Source organism: Chiloscyllium punctatum, chromosome 20 (assembly GCF_047496795.1).
Source record: "Chiloscyllium punctatum isolate Juve2018m chromosome 20, sChiPun1.3, whole genome shotgun sequence".
Taxonomy (NCBI): domain Eukaryota; kingdom Metazoa; phylum Chordata; class Chondrichthyes; order Orectolobiformes; family Hemiscylliidae; genus Chiloscyllium; species Chiloscyllium punctatum.
In genome coordinates, this window is record NC_092758.1 from 76,317,297 (window position 1) to 76,331,216 (window position 13,920).

A 13,920-nucleotide genomic window follows, 5' to 3' on the forward strand; every position below is an offset into this window, starting at 1 on the left:
TGGAAGAGAATCCCAACACTCCCACAGGAACAGAATACCATCATTCCCTGTAGAAGAGACTCCCACCACTCCCAGTGGAAGAGAATTCCATACACTACCTGTGGAAGTGAATCCCACATAATCTCTGTGAAAGAGAATCCCTCAAACCCCAAGTGGAAGAGAATCCCACCATTCTCTGTAGAAGAGACTCCCACCACTCCCTATGGAGGTGAATCCCACTACTCTCTGTAGAAGAGAATCCCACCACTCCCAGTAGAAGAGAATCCCACATACTCCCAATGGAACAGAATCCCACCACTCTCTGTAGAAGAGAATTCCACCACTCCCAGTGGAAGAGAATCCCACCACTCACTGTAGAAGTGAATCGCACACACTCCCTGTGGAAGAGAATCCCATCACTCTATGCAGAAGAGAATCCCACCACGCTCTCTGGAAGAGAATCTCACCATTCCCTGTAAAAGTGAAATCCTCCACTCTCTGTGGAAGAGAATCCCACCACTCCCAGTGGAAGAGAATCCCACCATTCTCTGTAGAAGAGAAACCCACCACTCCCAGCAGAATAGAATCCCATATACTCCCAATGGAACAGAATCCCACCACTCTCTGTAGAAGAGAATCCCACACACTCCCAGTGGAAGAGAATCCAACCACGCTCTGTGGAAGAGAATCCCACCATTCCCTGTAAAAGTGAAATCCACCACTCTCTGTGGAAGAGAATCCCACCACTCCCAGTGGAAGAGAATTCCATACACTACCAGTGGAAGAGAATCCCACACACTCACAGTGGAAGAGAATCCCACCACTCTCTGTAGAAGGGAATCCCACACTTTCCCAGTGGAAGAGAATTCCATACACTACCTGTGGAAGAGAATCCCACATACTACAGGTGGAAGAGAATCCCTCACAATCCCAGTGGAAGAGAATCCCACCACTCTCTTTGGAAGAGAATCCCACCACGCTGTGTAGAAGAGAATCCCACACATTTCCAGTGGAAGAGAATCCCACCACTCCCTGTAGAAGTGAATCGCACCACTCTCTGTGGAAGAGAATCTCACCACTCTCTGTAGAAGAGAATCCCACCGCTCCCAGTGGAAGAGAATCCCACATATTCCCAGTGGAACAGAATCCCATCACTCTCTGTCAAAGAGAATCTCACCACTCTCTGTCGAAGAGAATCCCACCACTCCCAGTGGAACAGAATCCCACATATTCCTAGTGGAACAGAATCCCACCACTCTGTAGAAGAGAATCCCACCACGTTCTGTGGAAGAGAATCCCACCATTCTCTGTTAAAGAGAATTCCACCACTTCTGTGGAAGAGAATCCCACCACTCTCTGTGGAAGAGAATCACACCACTCCATGTGGAAGAGAATCCTGCCATTCCCTGTGGAAGAGAATTCTACCATTCCCTATGGAAGAGAATCCCACCACTCTCTGTAGAAGAGAATCCCACACACTCCCAGTGGAAGAACATCAAATCTGTAGAAGAGAATCCCACCACTCCGAGTGGAAGAGTATCCCACTATTCCCTGTGGAAGTGAATCCCACATACTCCCTGTGGAAGAGAATCCCACCACTCTCTGTAGAAGAGATTCCCACCACTCCCAGTGGAAGAGAACCCCACCATTCCCTGTGGAAGTGAATCCCACATACTCCCTGTGGAAGAGAATCCCACCACTCTCTGTAGAAGAGATTCCCACCACTCCCAGTGGAAGAGAACCCCACCATTCCCTGTGGAAGAGAATCCCACGACACTCTGTGGAAGAGAATCCAACCATTCTCTGAGGAAGAGATTCCCACCACTCCCAGTGGAAGAGAACCCCACCATTCCCTGTGGAAGTGAATCCCACATACTCCCTGTGGAAGAGAATCCCACCACTCTCTGTAGAAGAGATTCCCACCACTCCCAGTGGAAGAGAACCCCACCATTCCCTGTGGAAGAGAATGCCCTGACACTCTGTGGAAGAGAATCCCACCACTCTCTGTCGACGAGAATCCCTCCACTCCCAGTGGAAGATAATCCCACCACTCATGGTAGAAGAGAATCCCCCATACTCCCTGTGGAAGAGAATCCCACCACACTCTGTGGAAGAGAATCCCACCATTCCCTGTAAAAATGAAACCCACCACTCTCTGTGGAAGAGAATCCAACCACTCCCAGTGGAAGAGAATCCCACACACTCGCAGTGTAAGAGAATCCCACCACTCTCTGTGGAAGAGAATCCCACCACTCCCAGTGGAAGAGAATTCCATACACTACCAGTGGAAGAGAATCCCACACACTCACAGTGGAAGAGAATCCCACCACTCTCTGTAGAAGGGAATCCCACACACTCCCAGTGGAAGAGAATTCCATTCACTACCTATGGAAGAGAATCCCACATACTACAGGTGGAAGAGAATCCCTCACAATCCCAGTGGAAGAGAATCCCACCACGCTCTGTGGAAGAGAATCCCACCATTCCCTGTAAAAATGAAACCCACCACTCTCTGTGGAAGAGAATCCAACCACTCCCAGTGGAAGAGAATCCCACACACTCGCAGTGTCAGAGAATCCCACCACTCTCTGTGGAAGAGAATCCCACCACTCCCAGTGGAAGAGAATCCCACACACTCACAGTGGAAGAGAATCCCGCAACTCTCTGTAGAAGAGAATCCCATCACTCTCTGTAGAAGAGAATCCCACCACTCTCTGTAGAAGAGAATTCCAACACTCCCTGTAGAAGAGATTCACACCACTCTCTGTGGAAGAGAATCCCACTCACCCCCAGTGGAAAAACATCACACCACTCCCTGTGGAAGAAAATCCCACCATTTCCTGTGAAAGAGAATCCCACCACTTTCTGTGGAAGAGAATCCCACCACTCTCTGTAGAAGAGAATCCCACCACTCCCAATGGAACAGAATGCCACCACTCTCTGTAGAAGAGAATCCCATCGCTCTCTGTAGAAGAGAATCCCACAAACTCCCAGTGGAAGAGAATCCCACCACGCTCTGTGGAAGAGAATCCCACCATTCCCTGTAAAAGTGAAACCTACCACTCCCTGTGGAAGAGAATCCTGCCATTCCCTGTGGAAGAGAATCCTACCATTACCTGTGGAAGAGAATCCTGCCATTCACTTTGGAAGAGAATCCTACCATTCCCCGTGAAAGAGAATCCCACCACTCTCTGTAGAAGAGAATTCCACTAACTCCCAGTGGAAGAACATCACACCACTCCCGGTGGAAGAAAATCCCACTGTTCCCTGTGAAAGAGAATCCCACCACTCTCTGTAAAAGAGAATCCCACCACTCCCTGTAGAAGAGATTCACACCACACTCTGTGGAAGAGAATCCCACTCACTCCCAGTGGAAGAACATCACACCACTCCCTGTGGAAGAGAATCCCACCACTCCGAGTGGAAGAGTATCCCACCACTCTCTGTAGAAGAGAATCCCACCACTCCCAGTGGATAAAAATCCCACATACTCATAATGGAACAGAATCCCACCACTCGCAGTGGAAGAGAATCCCACCACTCTCTGTAGAATGGAATCCCACCATTCCCTGTAAAAGTGAAACCCACCACTCTCTGTGGAAGAGAATCCCACCACTCCCTGTGGAAGAGAATCCTGCAATTTCCTGTGGATGAGAATCCTACCATTCCCAGTTGAAGAGAATCGACCATTCTCTGTGGAGAGAATCCCACACACTCCCAGTGGAAGAACATCACACCACTCCCTGTGGAAGAGAACCCCACCACTCCGAGTGGAAGAACATCACACCACTCCCTGTGGAAGAGAATCCCACAACTCCGAGTGGAAGAGTATCCCACCACTCTCTGTAGAAGAGAATCCCACCACTTTCTGTGGAAGAGAATCCCAGCTCTCCCACTAGAAGAGAATCCCACCATTCGCTGTGCAAGAGAATGCCACCATTCACTGTGGAAGCGAATCCCACCACTCCCACTGGAAGAGAATCTCACCAATCCCAGTGGAAGAGAATCCCACCACTCCCACTGAAAGAGAATTCCACCATTCCCTGTGGAAGAGAATCCCACCACTCCAACTGGAAGACAATCCCATCATTCCCTGTAGAAGAGACTCCCACCACTCTCTGTGGAAATGAATCCCACTATCCTCTGTAGAAGAGAAACCCACCGCACCCACTGGAAGAGAATCCAACCACGCCAAGTGGAAGAGTACCCCACCACTCTCTGTAGAAGAGAATCCCATTACTTCCTGTGGAAGAGACTCCCATCTCTCCCACTAGAAGAGAATCCCACCATTCCCTGTGGAAGAGAATGCCACCATTCACTGTGGAAGCGAATCCCATCACTCCCACTGGAAGAGAATCTCACCACTCCCAGTGGTAGAGAATCCCACCACTCCCACTGGAAGAGAATCCCATCATTCCCTGTAGAAGAGACTCCCACCACTCCCAGTGGAAGAGAATTCCATACACTACCTGTGGAAGTAAATCCCACATAATCTCTGTGGAAGAGAATCCCACAAACACCCCAGTGGAAGAGAATCCCACCATAGTCTGTAGAAGAGACTCCCACCATTCCCTGTGGAAGTGAATCCTACGACTCTCTGCAGAAGAGAATCCCATCGCTCACTGTGGAAGAGAATCCCACCACTCTCTGTAGAAGAGAATCCCACCACTCCCAGTAGAAGAGAATCCCACATACTCCCAGTGGAACAGAATCCCACCTCTCTCTGTAGAAGAGAATTCCACCTCTCCCAGTGGAAGAGAATCCCACCACTCACTGTAGAAGAGAATCCCACACACTCCCTGTGGAAGAGAATCCCGCCACTCTATGCAGAAGAGAATCCCACCACGCTCTGTGGAAGACAATCCACCATTCCCTGTGGAAGAGAATGCCACCATTGACTGTGGAAGCGAATCCCCCCACTCCCACTGGAAGAGAATCTCACCCTCCCAGTGGAAGAGAATCCCACCACTCCCACTGGAAGAGAATCCCATCTTTCCCTGTAGAAGAGACTCCCACCACTCCCAGCGGAAGAGAATCCTACTACTCTCTGTAGAAGAGAATCCCACCACTCATCGTGGAAGAGAATCCCACCACTCCCAGTAGAAGAGAATCCCACATACTCGCAATGGAACAGAATCCCACCACTCTCTGTAGAAGAGAATTCCACTAACTCCTAGTGGAAGAGAATCCCACCACTCCCAGTGGAAGAGAATTACATACTCTACCAGTGGAAGAGAATCCCACACACTCGCAGTGGAAGAGAATCCCACCACTGTCTGTAGAAGAGACTCCCACCACTCCCTGTGGAAGTGAATCCTACTACGCTCTGTAGAAGAGAATCCCACCACTCACTGTGGAAGAGAATCCCACCACTCTCTGTAGAAGAGAATCCCAACACTCCCAGTGGAAGAGAATCCCACCACTCAATGCAGAAGAGAATCCCACCACGCTCTGTGGAAGACAACCCACCATTCCCTGTGGAAGAGAATGCCACCATTGACTGTGGAAGAGAATCCCACCACTCCCACTGGAAGAGAATCCCATCATTCCCTGTGGAAGAGACTCCCACCACTCCCAGCGGAAGAGAATTCCATACACTACCTGTGCAAGTGAATACCACATAATCTCTGTGGAAGAGAATCCCACAAACCCCCAGTGGAAAAGAATCCCACCGTTGTCTGTAGAAGAGACTCCCACCACTCCCTGTGGAAGTGAATCCTACTACTCTCTGTAGAAGAGAATCCCACCACTCATCGTGGAAGAGAATCCCACCACTCTTTGTAGAAGAGAATCCCACCACTCCCAGTAGAAGAGAATCCCACATACTCCCAATGGAACAGAATCCCACCACTCTCTGTAGAAGAGAATTCCACGAACTCCCAGTGGAAGAGAATACCACCACTCACTGTAGAAGAGAATCACACACACTCCCTGTGGAAGAGAATCACACCACTCTCTGCAGAAGAGAATCCCACCACGCTCTGTGGAAGAGAATCCCACCATTCCCTGTAAAAGCGAAATCCACCACTCTCTGTGGAAGAGAATCCCACCACTCCCAGTGGAAGGGAATTACATACACTACTAGTGGAAGAGAATCCCACACTCTCGCAGTGGAAGAGAATCCCACCATTCCCTGTAGAAGAGACTCCCACAACTCCCTGTGGAAGTGAATCCTACTACTCTCTGCAGAAGATAATCCCACCACTCACTGTGGAAGAGAATTCCACCACTCTCTGTAGAAGAGAATTCCACTAACTCCCAGTGGAAGAGAATACCACCACTCACTGTAGAAGAGAATCACACACACTCCCTGTGGAAGTGAATCACACCACTCTCTACAGAAGAGAATCCCACCACGCTCTGTGGAAGAGAATACCACCATTCCCTGTAAAAGCGAAATCCACCACTCTCTGTGGAAGAGAATCCCACCACTCCCAGTGGAAGAGAATTCCATACACTACCAGTGGAAGAGAATCCCACACACTCGCAGTGGAAGAGAAACCCACAACTCTCTGGAGAAGAGAATCCCATCACTCTCTGTAGAAGTGAATCCCACAACCTCCCAGTGGAAAAGAATCCCACATACTGCCAATGGAACAGATTCCCACCACTCCCAGTGGAAGATAATCCCACCACTCACTGTCAAGAGAATTCCACACACTCCCAGTGCAAGAGAATCCCACCACTCTCTGCAGAAGAGAATCCCACCATGCTCTGCAGAAGAGAATCCCACCATTCCCTGTAAAAGGGAAACCCACCACTCCCTGTGGAAGAGAATCCTGCCATTCCTTGTGGAAAAGAATCCTACCATTCCCTGTGGAAGAGAATTCCACCATTCCCAGTAGAAGAGAATCCCACATACTCCCAATGGAACAGAATCCCACCACTCTCTGTAGAAGAGAATTCCACTAACTCCCAGTGGAAGAGAATACCACCACTCACTGTAGAAGAGAATCACACACACTCCCGGTGGAAGAGAATCCCACCACTCTATGCAGAAGAGAATCCCACCACGCTCTGTGGAAGAGAATCCCACCACTCCCAGTGGAAGAGAATTACATACACTACGAGTGGAAGAGAATCCCACACTCTCGCAGTGGAAGAGAATCCCACCATTCCCTGTAGAAGAGACTCCCACCACTCCCTGTGGATGTGAATCCTACTACTCTCTGCAGAAGATAATCCCACCACTCACTGTGGAAGAGAATCCCACCACTCTCTGTAGAAGAGAATTCCACTAACTCCCAGTGGAAGAGAATACCACCACTCACTGTAGAAGAGAATCACACACACTCCCTGTGGAAGAGAATCACACCACTCTCTGCAGAAGGGAATCCCACCACGCTCTGTGGAAGAGAATCCCACCATTCCCTGTAAAAGCGAAATCCACCACTCTCTGTGGAAGAGAATCCCACCACTCCCAGTGGAAGAGAATTCCATACACTACCAGTGGAAGAGAATCCCACACACTCGCAGTGGAAGAGAAACCCACAACTCTCTGGAGAAGAGAATCCCATCACTCTCTGTAGAAGCGAATCCCACAACCTCCCAGTGGAAAAGAATCCCACATACTGCCAATGGAACAGATTCCCACCACTCCCAGTGGAAGATAATCCCACCACTCACTGTCAAAAGAATTCCACTCACTCCCAGTGGAAGAGAATCCCACCACTCTCTGCAGAAGAGAATCCCACCACGCTCTGCGGAAGAGAATCCCACCATTCCCTGTAAAAGGGAAACCCACCACTCCCTGTGGAAGAGAATCCTGCCATTCCTTGTGGAAGAGAATCCTACCATTCCCTGTGGAAGAGAATTCCACCATTCCCCATGAAAGAGAATCCCACCACCCTCTATAGAAGAGAATCCCACCACTCCCTGTAGAAGAGATTCACACCACTCTCTGTGGAAGAGAATCCCACTCACCCCCAGCGGAAGAACATCACACCACTCCCAATGGAAGAAAATTCCAAAATTCCCTGTGAAAGTGAATCCCACCACTCTCTGTAGAAGAGAATCCCACACACTCCCTGTAGAAGAGATTCACACCACACTCTGTGGAAGAGAATCCCACTCACCCCCAGTGGAAGAACATCACACCACTCCCTGTGGAAGAGAATCCCACTACTCCGAGTGGAAGAGTATCCCACCGCTCTCTGTGGACGAGAATCCCACCACTCTCTGTAGAAGAGAATCCCACATACTCCCAATGGAACAGAATCCCACCACGCTCTGTAGAAGAGAATCCTACCATTCCCTGCAAAAATGAAAACCACCACTCTCTGTGGAAGAATATCCCACCACTCCCAGTGGAAGGGAATTCCATACACTACCAGTGGAAGAGAATCCCAAACACTCACAGTGGAAAAGAATCCCACCACTCTCTGTAGAAGAGAATCCTACCACTCTCTGTGGAAGAGAATCCTACATACTCCCAATGGAACAGAATCCCACCACTCGCAGTGGAAGAGAATCACAAAACTCACTGTAGAAGAGAATCCCACACACTCCCAGTGGAAGAGAATCCCACCACTCTCTGTAGAAGAGAATCCCACCACTCCCTGTGGAAGAGAATCCTGCCATTCCCTGTGGAAGAGAATCCCACCACTCCCTGTGAAAGAGAATCCTGCCATTCCCTGTAGAAGAGACTCCCACCACTCTCTGTGGAAGAGTATCCCACCACTCACTGTGGAAGAGAATTCCAGCACTCCCACTAGAAGGGAATCCCACCATTCCCTGTGGAAGCGAATCCCACCACTCCCACTGGAAGAGAATCTCACCACTCCCAGTGGAAGAGAATCCCACCACTCCCACTGGAATAGAATACCATCATTCCCTGGAGACGAGACTCCCACCACCCCCAGTGGAAGAGAATTCCATACATTACCTGTGGAAGCGAATCCCACATACGCCCTGTGGAAGTGAATCCCACATACTCCCAGTGGAAGAGAATCCCACAACTCTCTGTAGAAGAGAATCCCATCACTTTCTGTAGAAGAGAATCCCACAACCTCCCAGTGGAAAAGAATCCCACATACTGCCAATGAAACAGATTCCCACCACTCCCAGTGGAAGATAATCCCACCACTCACTGTCAAGAGAATCCCACACACTCCCAGTGGAAGAGAATCCCACCACGCTCTGTGGAAGAGAATCCCACCATTCTCTGTAAAAGTGAAACCCACCACTCCCTGTGGAAGAGAATCCTACCATTCCCTGTGGAAGAGAATTCCACCATTCCCCATGAAAGAGAATCCCACCACCCTCTATAGAAGAAAATCAAACCAATCCCTGGAGAAGAGATTCACACCACTCTCTGTGGAAGAGAATCCGACTCACCCCCAGCGGAAGAACATCACACCACTCCCTATGATAGAAAATTCCAAAATTCCCTGTGAAAGTGAATCCCACCACTCTCCGTAGAAGAGAATCCCACACAGACCCAGTGGAAGGATATCCCACCACTCCCAGTGGAAGGAAATTCCATACACTACCAGTGGCAGAGAATCCCACACACTCGCAGTGGAAGAGTATCCCACCACTCTCTGTGGAAGAGAATCATACCACTCTCTGTGGAAGAGAAACCTACATACTCCAAATGGAACAGAATCCCACCACTCGCAGTGGAAGAGAATCACAAAACTCACTGTAGAAGAGAATCCCACACAAGCCCAGTGGAAGAGAATCCCACCACTCTCTGTAGAAGAGAATCCCACCACTCCCTGTGGAAGAGAATCCTGCCATTCCCTGTGGAAGAGAATCCCACCACTCCCTGTGGAAGAGAATCCTGCCATTCCCTGTAGAAGAGACTCCCACCACTCTCTGTGGAAGAGACTCCCACCACTCTCTGTGGAAGAGTATCCCACCACTCACTGTGGAAGAGAATCCCAGCACTCCCACTAGAAGAGAATCCCACCATTCCATGTGGAAGTGAATCCTACTACTCTCTGCAGAAGATAATCCCACCACTCACTGTGGAAGAGAATCCCACCACTCTCTGTAGAAGAGAATTCCACTAACTCCCAGTGGAAGAGAATACCACCACTCACTGTAGAAGAGAATCACACACACTCCCTGTGGAAGAGAATCACACCACTCTCTGCAGAAGAGAATCCCACCACGCTCTGTGGAAGAGAATCCCACCATTCCCTGTAAAAGCGAAATCCACCACTCTCTGTGGAAGAGAATCCCACCACTCCCAGTGGAAGAGAATTCCATACACTACCAGTGGAAGAGAATCCCACACACTCACAGTGGAAGAGAAACCCACAACTCTCTGGAGAAGAGAATCCCATCACTCTCTGTAGAAGCGAATCCCACAACCTCCCAGTGGAAAAGAATCCCACATACTGCCAATGGAACAGATTCCCACCACTCCCAGTGGAAGATAATCCCACCACTCACTGTCAAAAGAATTCCACACACTCCCAGTGGAAGAGAATCCCACCACTCTCTGCAGAAGAGAATCCCACCAAGCTCTGCGGAAGAGAATCCCACCATTCCGTGTAAAAGGGAAACCCACCACTCCCTGTGGAAGAGAATCCTGCCATTCCTTGTGGAAGAGAATCCTACCATTCCCTGTGGAAGAGAATTCCACCATTCCCCATGAAAGAGAATCCCACCACCCTCTATAGAAGAGAATCCCACCACTCTCTGTAGAAGAGAATTCCACTAACTCCCAGTGGAAGAGAATACCACCACTCACTGTAGAAGAAAATCACACACACTCCCTGTGGAAGAGAATCACACCACTCTCTGCAGAAGAGAATCCCACCATTCCCTGTAAAAGCGAAATCCACCACTCTCTGTGGAAGAGAATCCCACCACTCCCAGTGGAAGAGAATTCCATACACTACCAGTGGAAGAGAATCCCACACACTCGCAGTGGAAGAGAAACCCACAACTCTCTGGAGAAGAGAATGCCATCACTCTCTGTAGAAGCGAATCCCACAACCTCCCAGTGGAAAAGAATCCCACATACTGCCAATGGAACAGATTCCCACCACTCCCAGTGGAAGATAATCCCACCACTCACTGTCAAGAGAATTCCACACACTCCCAGTGGAAGAGAATCCCACCACTCTCTGCAGAAGAGAATCCCACCAAGCTCTGCGGAAGAGAATCCCACCATTCCCTGTAAAAGGGAAACCCACCACTCCCTGTGGAAGAGAATCCTACCATTCCCTGTGGAAGAGAATTCCACCATTCCCCATGAAAGAGAATCCCACCACCCTCTATAGAAGAAAATCAAACCACTCCCTGGAGAAGAGATTCACACCACTCTCTGTGGAAGAGAATCCGACTCACCCCCAGCGGAAGAACATCACACCACTCCCTATGATAGAAAATTCCAAAATTCCCTGTGAAAGTGAATCCCACCACTCTCCGTAGAAGAGAATCCCACACAGACCCAGTGGAAGGATATCCCACCACTCCCAGTGGAAGGAAATTCCATACACTACCAGTGGCAGAGAATCCCACACACTCGCAGTGGAAGAGTATCCCACCACTCTCTGTGGAAGAGAATCATACCACTCTCTGTGGAAGAGAAACCTACATACTCCCAATGGAACAGAATCCCACCACTCGCAGTGGAAGAGAATCACAAAACTCACTGTAGAAGAGAATCCCACACAAGCCCAGTGGAAGAGAATCCCACCACTCTCTGTAGAAGAGAATCCCACCACTCCCTGTGGAAGAGAATCCTGCCATTCCCTGTGGAAGAGAATCCCACCACTCCCTGTGGAAGAGAATCCTGCCATTCCCTGTAGAAGAGACTCCCACCACTCTCTGTGGAAGAGACTCCCACCACTCTCTGTGGAAGAGTATCCCACCACTCACTGTGGAAGAGAATCCCAGCACTCCCACTAGAAGAGAATCCCACCATTCCATGTGGAAGTGAATCCTACTACTCTCTGCAGAAGATAATCCCACCACTCACTGTGGAAGAGAATCCCACCACTCTCTGTAGAAGAGAATTCCACTAACTCCCAGTGGAAGAGAATACCACCACTCACTGTAGAAGAGAATCACACACACTCCCTGTGGAAGAGAATCACACCACTCTCTGCAGAAGAGAATCCCACCACGCTCTGTGGAAGAGAATCCCACCATTCCCTGTAAAAGCGAAATCCACCACTCTCTGTGGAAGAGAATCCCACCACTCCCAGTGGAAGAGAATTCCATACACTACCAGTGGAAGAGAATCCCACACACTCACAGTGGAAGAGAAACCCACAACTCTCTGGAGAAGAGAATCCCATCACTCTCTGTAGAAGCGAATCCCACAACCTCCCAGTGGAAAAGAATCCCACATACTGCCAATGGAACAGATTCCCACCACTCCCAGTGGAAGATAATCCCACCACTCACTGTCAAAAGAATTCCACACACTCCCAGTGGAAGAGAATCCCACCACTCTCTGCAGAAGAGAATCCCACCAAGCTCTGCGGAAGAGAATCCCACCATTCCCTGTAAAAGGGAAACCCACCACTCCCTGTGGAAGAGAATCCTGCCATTCCTTGTGGAAGAGAATCCTACCATTCCCTGTGGAAGAGAATTCCACCATTCCCCATGAAAGAGAATCCCACCACCCTCTATAGAAGAGAATCCCACCACTCTCTGTAGAAGAGAATTCCACTAACTCCCAGTGGAAGAGAATACCACCACTCACTGTAGAAGAGAATCACACACACTCCCTGTGGAAGAGAATCACACCACTCTCTGCAGAAGAGAATCCCACCATTCCCTGTAAAAGCGAAATCCACCACTCTCTGTGGAAGAGAATCCCACCACTCCCAGTGGAAGAGAATTCCATACACTACCAGTGGAAGAGAATCCCACACACTCGCAGTGGAAGAGAAACCCACAACTCTCTGGAGAAGAGAATGCCATCACTCTCTGTAGAAGCGAATCCCACAACCTCCCAGTGGAAAAGAATCCCACATACTGCCAATGGAACAGATTCCCACCACTCCCAGTGGAAGATAATCCCACCACTCACTGTCAAGAGAATTCCACACACTCCCAGTGCAAGAGAATCCCACCACGCTCTGCAGAAGAGAATCCCACCATTCCCTGTAAAAGGGAAACCCACCACTCCCTGTGGAAGAGAATCCTGCCATTCCTTGTGGAAGAGAATCCTACCATTCCCTGTGGAAGAGAATTCCACCATTCCCAGTAGAAGAGAATCCCACATACTCCCAATGGAACAGAATCCCACCACTGTCGGTAGAAGAGAATTCCACTAACTCCCAGTGGAAGAGAATACCACCACTCACTGTAGAAGAGAATCACACACACTCCCGGTGGAAGAGAATCCCACCACTCTATGCAGAAGAGATTCCCACCACGCTCTGTGGAAGAGAATCCCACCATTCCCTGTAAAAGCGAAATCAACCACTCTCTGTGGAAGAGAATCCCACCACTCCCAGTGGAAGAGAATTACATACACTACTAGTGGAAGAGAATCCCACACTCTCGCAGTGGAAGAGAATCCCACCATTCCCTGTAGAAGAGACTCCCACCACTCCCTGTGGAAGTGAATCCTACTACTCTCTGCAGAAGATAATCCCACCACTCACTGTGGAAGAGAATTCCACCACTCTCTGTAGAAGAGAATTCCACTAACTCCCAGTGGAAGAGAATACCACCACTCACTGTAGAAGAGAATCACACACACTCCCTGTGGAAGAGAATCACACCACTCTCTGCAGAAGAGAATCCCACCACGCTCTGTGGAAGAGAATCCCACCATTCCCTGTAAAAGCGAAATCCACCACTCTCTGTGGAAGAGAATCCCACCACTCCCAGTGGAAGAGAATTCCATACACTACCAGTGGAAGAGAATCCCACACACTAGCAGTGGAAGAGAAACCCACAACTCTCTGGAGAAGAGAATGCCATCACTCTCTGTAGAAGCGAATCCCACAACCTCCCAGTGGA